Genomic DNA, 11,694 nt, shown 5'->3' with positions numbered 1-11,694 from the left:
AAAAGATACTCCAGAAACGTGGCTTAGTCACAGTCATTACACATATTACCAACTAACTTGACGATACTTTGCAATTACTAAATATGTATGGGAACTGGAAATATGTCATAATCTCTTTTTCCCTGCATATTTGCATTTCTCATCCTATCTCCTTTCTTTGTTCATCTCCCCCTACTACTCTTCTCCTTGTCCATCACTTTCTCCCCCTCCCTCTGTCTATTTCTTCCATCCCTATCTTCCTTCATCTCCTCACTCCCACTTTCTCAATCCATCTCCTCCTTCCCCTCCTCTACGTCCATTTCTCCCCTCCTCCCCCCATTCTTTGTCAGTCTCCTTTCCCCTGTTTGGTCTACTAAGTACCATATGAAATAACTGAGACTTCTATATTTTCTCTTTTCTTTCTAGCAGTTTTTCAGTTTTTCAGTTTTTCCCTATGTTTATTCTTCTTTCTTCTGTCCTTACTGTACCTGAATTTTTCATTGTTTTCTCCTGTAAGCCCTTCAAACAAATTTGCTTTTTCTCTGAACATTTATCTCCTCCTATTTCTTACTCCATTATTTCCATTTCTCTCTGGTCTGCCTTAATTTCTCTGACCCATGTCACTGATGTTTCTGTCAAAAAAGTTAAACGTTCTATTTGTTATCCTCTTTTCATCTACCCATGTTCACAGAGTACAGCTCCTCTCTTCTAATTGTATCTGATATTGTTTCTATTTTTCCATAAATTTCTTTGTTACTCCTTAATTTCCATTTCCCATTCTTATATTTTGCTCCCAATACTTTCCTTATTTTTTCTTCTTTCATTCTTTTCTGTTTCACCTAATTGTCTAGCTGTATTTAACAAAAAGCGTACTGAAGCATTAAGCCGTTCTGGTTTAACAACAGTGCTATTGTGACAGAGTTTTGTGTTTATGAAACTAGATTTCTTGTTATACAGGTCTTTTGTTAGTTGAAAAGCCACCTCCATTTTCCTTGTTCTTGCTAAGTTAGCTTCTTTGTCCGAAGTATTTTTGTATTATTTCATCTAAATATTTAAATTTTATAGTCTTTTTATTCTCCCCTATTCATTTCACATGTATTTTGACACTTCCTCTGCATCTGCATATGCAAACCTCTGTTTTTTTCTAATTATATACGTAGGCCTGCTTTTGAAGCTGTCTCCTGTACCAGGTTTACCCACATTGTTGCATCTTCTATGGAGTCAGCTAAGATGCCAAGATCATCTGCAAGAGCTAAACAATCAAAACTCAGATTATCCCCTTTTCTTCTAATTGTGATTTTTATAAATGCCGCTTTTTCTATTCTTTTCCTCCAGTCCCTTATTACATTTTCTAGAATAAAACTGCAAAGCAACTAAGTCAATTCATCCCCTTCTATTACCCCAGTTTAGATTTTAAAAAGCCTTCGAGGTTTCACCTAAAAAGTTAATTTTGAGTTTTGTTTTCCTTAGTTTGCCTTTTATGATTGCAACTGATTTGTTGTCAGCTCAAAACTCTTTTGAGGTGTTGAGTAATATTCTGATATCATTCGAATCACATGCTTTTTTAATGTCTATGAATGTTATATAAATGATTTTGGATCTCGTTCTTCTGTACCTGATTATGAATTTCAGATTTAAATTCGTTCCGTATAAGATTGTCCTCTTCTAAACCATCCTTGGTATCCCTGACTGCTGATCCAGTTGGCTTTCCAGGCTATGTTGTAATTCTTTTGACAGAATTTTGCAAATCACTTGAAGGAGGGAAATTACTCTGTAGTTGTCAATGTCAGTTTTATCTCTTTTTGTGGGCTGGGTGAATTAATACGGTTTTCCAGTCTTCTGCTTGGCCTTCTGTTCCCCAGACTTCAAGAAAAACTCTGTGTAGCTTCTTGACTGTTCAGGCACCTACCATTTTTCACATTTGAACCTTAGTTATTGTCATTGCCAGCAAATCCTTGGTTGGGAATTGTCTCTGCAACTCATTTCTAGCCATCAGCGAAAAATGTGCCAGACGCCCATTGTGTTGATACCACATTCTGTTCCTTGTTCCTAAAGGTATTTCTTCCAATAACAGACCCAATGTTTCTTGCAGGACTGTTGTGTACTTCCTATCATTAAGATTCCCTTCGATGAAATAGGTGCCTATAATTCTGTCCTCCAGAATCACCGACCACAGTTTTTGGAGTGCAACTAGCTGCAGCCAACATGGATTTTCAGTTGCCCAATAATGCATGTTATGCAAATTACCATTTCCATGGTTCTTGAGTGTAGCCTCATCAGTAAATAAAATCAAATTAATAAATATGTCATCCCTCTGAATCTGAAGTTGAGCCCATCGGCAGAATTCAATGTGTTGCATACAATCCGTAACAGTTAATCCTTGATGGAGACTGATGTGGTAAGAATGATATTTACGGCAATGCAGAACATGAACAACACTACTCTGGCTCATGCCAGATTCCCTTGCTGTTTGACACGAACTAACACAAGGATCACGAACCACTATGGCAAAAGTACCAATTTTGCGATTCCTCGTTAGTAACTTTCCTTTGCCGGTTATGTTTCCGATGCATTAAAGATCCAGTTGTTCTCAATTTATCATACACACATTTAAATGTACGACATGTAGCATGACTATGTTGAGGATATCTTTCAAGGTGTAAGTCTCCAGCCCTCACTGAATTTTGTTGGCATTCTCTGTAAATGAGAAGCACATCGACTTGTTCTTCGAAGGAATACATCATTCACATTCGCTTGATTCGACAATACTAGTCTTACCAGTCCTATTAGTGTTATATTGCGAAACCGTCGAATGGTGTTTACATGTCAATGGCACATTACATGGATACGACGTATTCGGCGAATATTTACTATTTGAACGATATACGAGAGACAATTTCAGAGCAAGTGCTTCAATAAGTGCCAAAGTGATGAGGAATATCACTGAACCCATGATAATAAGATTGCAGCACTGCACTGCTACCAATGGTCATCACTTCCAACACCTTCTGTAAATGGACGTTCACGCCACCTTTGTGACCTTCGTTGACCTTCAAAGAACTTACTGTTACACATCACTGGATTCTTCTCGATAGCCACTGTCAGAAAATAAGTACCAAACTACAGCGCCCATTAAAATAAAAAAAAGTTGACCTCCATATCTCTGAAGCGACCCCGCCTAGCAACAAAAACTATTCTTAGATTAATCATTTCTCTATCTATAGCCCTACATTTTGTTTTACACCTATTATACAGTAGTCTCTGTTGCTTTTGAAGTTTCTTCACAGTGACTGTGTCTCATGGTGTGTCCCTGCCATTATGGACTATTCTGCTGGATGCTCATCTGTTCAGTGCATGGTCAACTATTCTGTTAAACTTGAGTCATACTTCCTCTAGATGCTCCTACCCTGTGCTGAAAGTTTCAAGTTCCTCATTGAGATATGACACTACTGATTTTTTTTATCTAGTTTACTGAACATATATACCCTGTTGCTTGGTTTAGGTGTCCTTTGTACTTCGGTAATCATTGTCACTGGTCACTGGTCACTGGTCACTGGTCACTGATACCAAATTTCAATGTGGACTTCCTCAAAGAGGTCAGGTCTCTTTGTTGCCATTAGATCCAAGACGTTTCCAGCATGAGTGGGATTTCTAATTATCTGTTCTAGGTAGTTCTTAGAGAATATGTTTAGTAATGTTTCCCATGATGTCTTATGACGTCCACCACTAATAAAACTGTGATATTCCTAATTAATTGTTGGATGATTAATGTGTCCACCAATTATGGCAGTATGATTGGGGGATTTATGTACAAGTGAATTGAGGTTTTCCATAAAGTTTTCAGTTACATCAGGAGACGAATCTGGTGGTTGACAGAAGGATCCAATTATCATTTTATGACCATTCCTGATATTGAAGCCGGCCGGTGTGGCCGAGCGGTTCTAGGCGCTGCAGTCTGGAACCGCGCTACCGCTATGGTCATAGGTTCGAATCCTGCCTTGGGCATGGTTGTGCGTGATGTCCTTAGGTTAGTTAGATTTAAGAAGTTCTAAGTTCTAGGGGACTGATGACCTCAGAATTTAAGTCCCATAGTGCTTAGAGCCATTTTGAACCTGATATTGAGCCTTTCCCAAACAATCTCACATGCAGGTTCAATTTCTGTCTTGGTGAATTGGACTTCCTTGTCTACTATGACAATTACACCACCTCCATTCCCCATTTACCTATCCTTTCGATATACACTTAAATTTTCCCTAAAAATCTCACTGATATCATTTTGAGGTTTCAACCAGCTTTCTGTACCAAGTATAATGTGAGCTACACTGTTTCTCATGAGCGCTTCAAACTCTGGCACTTTCTTGCGAATGTGACAGTAATTTACAATAAAGATATTAATACTCTCACCTGTGGGAGGCATTTCTTTCGATCTTACACAGATACTTTTGGGTTTACCACAGCTATCGTTATCTGGACTGGATAGGAGTCACCTAATCTAAAAAACCTTTGTGTGTGTGCCCCCCCCCCCCACACGCAGTCATCTATCTTAGTAGCAGCCTCTGATGTGTAGTGCACACAAGACACGTTTAGGGGGCCCTACGATTCTCAACCCTATGCTTAAGTGCAGGAAGTCGCAGCCTAGCTTGTCACCGAACCTTCAAAGTCTCTGGTTCAGTCCTTCCACTCCACTCAGAACCAAATGGCCACAATCAGCTTTGGGTAAAATGCTGCAAATTCTGAGCTTTGTTGAAACTCCATGTGCAAGGCTGGTCTTCTTAACGTTCTCTGCCAGTCGCCAGAATGATCCAAGTATGGCTTTGGAGCAGAGACAAATGGAATCATTTGTTCTAATGTGTGCCACAACCTGTAGTTGGTCGTACCCAGTGCCCTCAATGTCTACTGGAATACCCCCTTCAACATCGTGAATGAGGACCCAAGGCATACTGAGTGAAGCTAGTGTCCTTTCCTGTCCCTTGCTGCCATTTCCCTAAGGGGTCCCATCATTTGGCATACTTTTGAACCTCCGATGATTAATAGACCCTTACCCTTTTGCGTTTGCCTCCTCTTGACATCAGACAAAACAGGTTTCCGCAAAACAGGTGAAGTGAGTACTACTGGCTCAGATTCAGTGAGAGAGAGCACATCAAACTTTTTGGTTGGAGAAATTGGTACAACACCCTGAGTCCACCCTGGTCCACACTCACCCCGTGGAGGACGCCTCTAAGGCCATAGAAGTATGATCTTTTCTGATTGTGTTTCTGTCCAAACAGCGATTCTGGTAGATGAAGTCGAAGGTTTTTGTTAATGGTGTCTTTTGCATTCTAGTGGTGACTGTGGTGATATTTCCATAGTATCTTCCATCCACTAACACGTATTTTTTTATATCTAACCATGAAGTGAAATACTAATGTTCACAGATTTAGATTGAAAAAATTTTTCAATATTACAGAATATTTTCCGAAATATATTTATCCCCTATTTCACCTTGTTACTGGCTGAATTTCCAAAAACAGTGAAACACAATTTTTCATTGCTACAGAGAAGCCAAATACTACCTTTCATAGAATTAGCTTCGAAAATGCTTTCATAACGAAATAACATTATAAAACTTTTCATCCTCTATTTAACTCCCTTAGGGGAATTAAATTTCCAAAAACACTGAAACTTGTGTCCATGTACTTTTTATTTCCAACCAAGATGTCAAAAAGTAGTTTTCATAGATGTAAGTTTAAAAAATCTTCAGTAGTTCTTTAATAATTATTTGTTTTCAAAAAAAGTTTCATGCACTATTTTACCCCCTTAATAGTTGAAATTATAAAAATGGTAGGTTCAAAATTGCCTTAATAGCGACATATTTTCAAAAAGACTTTCATCCCCTTTTTCATTTCCTTTGGAGTGGAATTTTGGACAGTCTGTTCTTAAACAATAACTACAGTATAAGATCCTCAACACCTCCAAATTTGAAGTTTCGATATTGAGCAGTTTGGATTGGGTGATGAGTCAGTGAATCTTTCTGGCCCTGTTTCACCCCCTTAGGGGCTGAATTACCAGAAACAGTGAAATACATATGTTTTCATTTATAACTGAGAAGCCAAATACCAGATTTAAAGATTTAGCTCTAAAGATACTTTCACAATGAAATTCTTTCATAAAATATTTCATTTTCTATTTCACCCCCATAGGGGTAAATTTCCAAAAACAGTGAGAAATGCATTTTTTTTTAATTTTTAATCTGGAAGCCACATGAACATTTTCATACCTTTAGCTTTAAAAATACTTTCATTATGAAATAGTTTCATCAAACATTTCGTCCCCTATTCTCTGCTTTAGGGACTGAATTCCCAAAAACATCGAAACACATATTTTTTTATTTGTAATTGAGAAGTCAAATGCTAATTTAGTAGATGCAGTTTCAAAAATTCTTCATTAGTTCTTTAATAATGATTTTTTTTAAAAAGTCTCTCACTGTCTCACCCCCATAGGATTTAAATTTCTAAAAATGCTGAAACACATATGTTTTTATTTCTGACTGAGTATCCCAATACCGATTTTCATAGTTCTAACTTCAAAATTAGCTTAAAAGCGACATTTTTCAAAAAGTCTTTTATCCTCTAGGGGAGGAATTTCGAATTTTTATCCTTAGCAGTTTGTGCTGGGTAGTGATGAGTCATTCAGTCAGGATATTGCCTTTTATATGCATAGGTATGTTTTGATATACCATATATATTAAAAATACTTTGCCTATGACCATCTGATCGCTTATTACAGTACTGTGTAAAAAATTAAAGTAAATCATTCAAGAACTTTTCTACATTTTTGCTCATAGCATTTCCATTTATACTGTATAGTGCACACACACACACACACACACACACACACACACGCACACACACACACATACACACACACACACACACACACACACACACACACACACACACACACACACACACACACATTACTTCCTGTTTGTTGTATAATGCATGGCATCATCCACAGTTTGTGAGGTGCATTACACCTTTCATTGTGTATATTTGGACTTGTTGCTAATCTCTTTAATATAACTCTACCAAAGGGAGTATTTAAGAGGAGTAGAAATATGGGAAATGAATTCTGCAGAACATGTCCTGTTGGAAGTTTACATCCAGAGAATGAGGTCAGGACATCCAACACTGTACAATGTTCTTCACCACCTAGTGTTTCCAAGAAGAGGCTTGTGAACAGTAATGAAGTGTACAGTGAAACCAGTGTGAGTGATATCAGTGTAATATTATGTATAACTGTATTAAAAACAATGTTGTATCAAACTGCATGTTGTAATTTGTTTGGTGTGGAGATAATAATTTCCGAAAATGTCTTTAAGAGATATGGTTTAGTTTTTAGTCTGACGGTCTCTTGTTCGAGTTGTGAGAGTATGAAAGAGTTTTGGACATCTGAAAAATGTAAAAACAATGGTCTTTTTGAGATGAACGTCACATATTTCTATGGGCATCAGGAAAGGACCTAGGGCTGGAAAAACTTGTTGTGCTCTTATGAATCTGCATGCCTCTCTACTAATGTTTTAAGACACACAGATGATTTAGGGAAAACAGTAAATATAATTGCAGAAGACTCAATGAAATCTGCAACAGTGGTAGCAGTTGTAGAAAATTAGGGAAACAATGGCATTTGCATAGCATTTGACAGATCGTGGCAGAAAAGGAGCTATCAATCTAAACATTCTTGTGCAGTTGCCATATGTAACAATACTGGGAAAGTGCTTGATGTTGAATTATTGTCAAAAAATTGCCATAGATGCACAGAAGTGGGTACCAATAATGAAAAGAAACAACTGCATGAACACAACTATCGGAAGAGATATGAGGGATCCAGTGGAGGAATGAAAAGTACATCAGCTGTGAAGATCTTTCAGCACACTCAAGGGTGTTGGGTTCACTATCCTAAATTCATTGGTCATGGTGATTCCAGTTCATTTAAATCAATAACTGACAGCAGCAACACTGATGATCTAACACCACAAAACTCAGAAGGTGTCATGTGCAGAAACAAATGGTTACCCAACTGTGTAAAATAGGGCGGAATTCATCTAGTAAAAAAGCTTGAAAATGCAATACTAATAGAGGAGTTTCACTGACAAAACAATCAGATAAACGAATCCTATGGCCAATCCATTAGAAACAGTACAAATAACAATGAAGGAATGAGAAAAGCATTATGGGCAACATTTTTCCACAAGACATCAAGTGGTGAGAATCCACTACACAACTTGCATTCAACTGGTGTAAATATTGCAAAGCTGAGGCAGCAGGAACCGAATACACCCACCTATAGAAACACAATCACTGAAGTTGATGGAGCAGTAATAAAGCCAGTATCTAGAGATCTAGCATGTCTAGATATTCTGAAGAAATGTCTCACATGAAAAACTCAAAATGTAAATAAGTCTGTCAACAATGTTGTATGGACCAGGGTGCCAAAAACGTATTTGTGGTCTTGAAAACGCTGAAGATCAGTGTCAATGATGCTGTGATCACATCCAGTGATAGAAATTCATGCAGGTTCTGAAGCAATTTGCACTTAAGTCTGGCCATAATACAGAAGCAATCCAATAAGAAGTGGATAGACAGCGCATCTCCAAGGCAGAGATTATGGTCAAAAATATGAGCAGTAAGATTCCTCAGATGGAGAAAGAGAGTGCATTTGGTTGATCCTCAAGAAGATAAATATGACAAAGCTGGAGAGTTTTAGACTGTCTCTTAATTGAATGCTGAGTTTTCCTTTACTACAGCTTTCAATTGCTATTTCTAAAAAATTACTATTTTTGCAAATGCTTTCGATTATCTCAGGACATACCGAAGCTATAGCTCTGAAAATTTTACCTCTTATTGACAAAAGGCATTATGTGTATGTGGATCCACAACAGTAGGGATAGCAGTAATAGTTTGATCATAAAAAATGTTTGTAAAAAATTACATACTTTTTAAGAGCTTCATTAAAAAAATCGTGTCTTGATACCTGCCAAAGATAGATACTTGATATTATATCAGTGAGTGTATAAGACATGACTCTATATGGCAAAGTTTAGTTTTATTACCTGGGCTAGTTTGTGAGAAAACAGGTACAAATATGTTAAATTTAACATTATCAGGATAGAACATTGGCACTCCCCTTAGGGATTAACAGCTAAACTGATATCTGAGCAAGATGTTGTTGCAAGGTAGAGCAGACTCACAGCTGTGTCTCCTTAGGCCTCAGTCGTTTCTAATGGCGCATCACTCACAAGATTTTCTTCATCTGTCACCATTCCACACTCCATAGGTGTAGCTACTGGCTTCAAATTATTGCATTTAAACTGTCGTAAGATTTTCTTTGTATAGATAGACTGATTTACAAAACTTCTCTTTGAACTTATTTTAATTTGCATCTCAAGATATGGCATTTGATTTCCAAATACTCTGTCAAATCTTATTTCAAACTTCTGATTTAGCTTGTTCAAAACTTCAGCAGTTCTGCCTATGGTTCTGCCAATAACTAAGCCACTATCAATAATCAGTAATATAATTATGATTCTGTCTTCATTATGGTACATATAAGGACCATCATCAGTGTTAAAAAATGCTAATCACATCAGATAATTTGAGAATTTCTTATTCTAGTTCCTTGGAGCTTGTTTTAGACCACAAACTCTTCAGTAGCTTGCAAGCCCTATTTATACCATCATTTAACCCATCGAGTTGGTTCATGTAGATTTCCTCTTGCAGACCACTGTATAGAAATGCTATCTCTACATCAGAAGTTGTTATTTTAATTTTATTTGTAGCCACAAAGCCAAAAAGCAGTCCAATTAATCCATAATGTACGACAGGACCAAAAGTTTCTGAATAGTCCAGTCCTTCCTCTTTTTCAAAACCTCTTGCAACTGGTCTAGCTTCATAACCTCTGTGTTGCATTTTTGCAATACCCAGTGGCCAGTTGAAGGTCTTACATTCTTTGGAAGTCCTGCAGGACTCCAACTTTTCAATCTTATTAGGGATTTGTACTCATTAGACATAGTTTTGTATCAGTCTTTGTCTTTTAAGGTATTTGTCATTGAAATGGCAACAAGAATAAATCAACCTGCAGGGGTTCATAAATAAATTAACAGAACAACAGTTTAAGGAGAGGGGCTCATAAATCACTCAAGTTTTCCCTTGACTGAATGCAACTCACTCTAACAAAACGTGCTGATACTCCCTTTGCCCTACCACTTTGGCAGACATGATCAGTAAGTGTGCAAAATGTAGGTTCACACAGAAGAATCCAACAAATATATGACAACAATCTGAATTAAAGAGTGAATAGTTCGCACATTAAAACATCACATACATTATAGACATAGTAAAAAGAAATGGCACTGATTATATTGATGACTGAAATGAGTATGTATGTGCTAGCTGTATCTACAGCAAACAACACCGCAAATCTCATCCAACAAATATAAAGCTGCAAAAATTCCCTGGATGCAATTCAAGTTGACTTGTGTGAAGTGTATCTCACGTCTTTAGTAGGAGTGAAGTATTTTCTATTGTTTAAATATGAGTTTTCTCGTTTCCAAACTGTTTATTTTCTGAAGACGAAATTTGAAGCAGTTGCCAAATTATAAACGCACATGGAAATAGTAGTAAATTGGTTTGACAAGAAAGTAAGATATTTAAAAACTGATAATGGGACCGAAATCAAGAATGCTCACACTAAAAATTTTATAGATGAGTTGGGAAGTGTTTCACATCAGGATCAACATACACATTCTAACAACACAGCAACCAGCAACATATACATGAAAACTGAACAGAAGTCCGTGCGCTGAAGCGATAAATTGTGTAGGTTTTACGTTAAATCAAACTGGAAGACAGTCAATGAAAAAAGTGCTGCTGAATTGTGGTTTGGATTAAAAATAGATCTCAATAAATTATGAAGTTTTGATTATGACTGCTATGTTTTGATTCAGGATCACAAACGAAGAAAGGCTGAAAAGAAAACAAAGAAAGGAATCTTTGTCAGACATGATTTAGATTCGCCTTTGTATGAAATCTACCTACCTGATGAAAAGGACATCGTTACCTCTGATAATGTCTTTTTGATGAAAGAATAGAAGATAAAGAAAAAACTGCTGTAGTAAAGAATTCCACATGAGAAAAGAAGAAGAAAACCGGATATCAGGTGATTAACTTCGTGATATCTCTGAAGAGTACAGCATGCTATCTGGTTACATAACACAGAATGGTCTTGCCCCAAAAATCTTCGAAAGCCTGTGAGATTTACAGACTACGAAATGGTTGTGCAATGCATTTGAATGCAAACTTTGAAATGATAGGAGAAGTTGAAGCCATTTCTATATCAAATGCCTTGAAAGACAAAGATTGTTACAAAGTAATGTCTGATAAATACAAATCCCTAAAAAAATTGAAAACTTGGAGCCTTGTAGAACTTCCAAGAAATGTAAGACCTGCCACTGGGTATTGCATAAAATGCAACACGGAGATTGTAAAGTCAGACCAGTTGCAAGAGGTTTCGAACAATAGGAAGAACTGGACTATTCAGAAACCTTTGGTCCTGTCGTACATTATGAATTAATTGGACTGATTTTTGGCATTGTGGCTACAAATAAAATGAAAATAACAACTTTTGATGTAAAGATAGCACTTCTACACAGTGGTCTGCAAGAGGAAATCTACATGA

This window comes from Schistocerca cancellata, chromosome 2 (genome assembly GCF_023864275.1).
Source record: "Schistocerca cancellata isolate TAMUIC-IGC-003103 chromosome 2, iqSchCanc2.1, whole genome shotgun sequence".
Taxonomy (NCBI): Eukaryota; Metazoa; Arthropoda; class Insecta; order Orthoptera; family Acrididae; genus Schistocerca; species Schistocerca cancellata.
Note: the sequence above shows the minus strand (reverse complement) of the source record.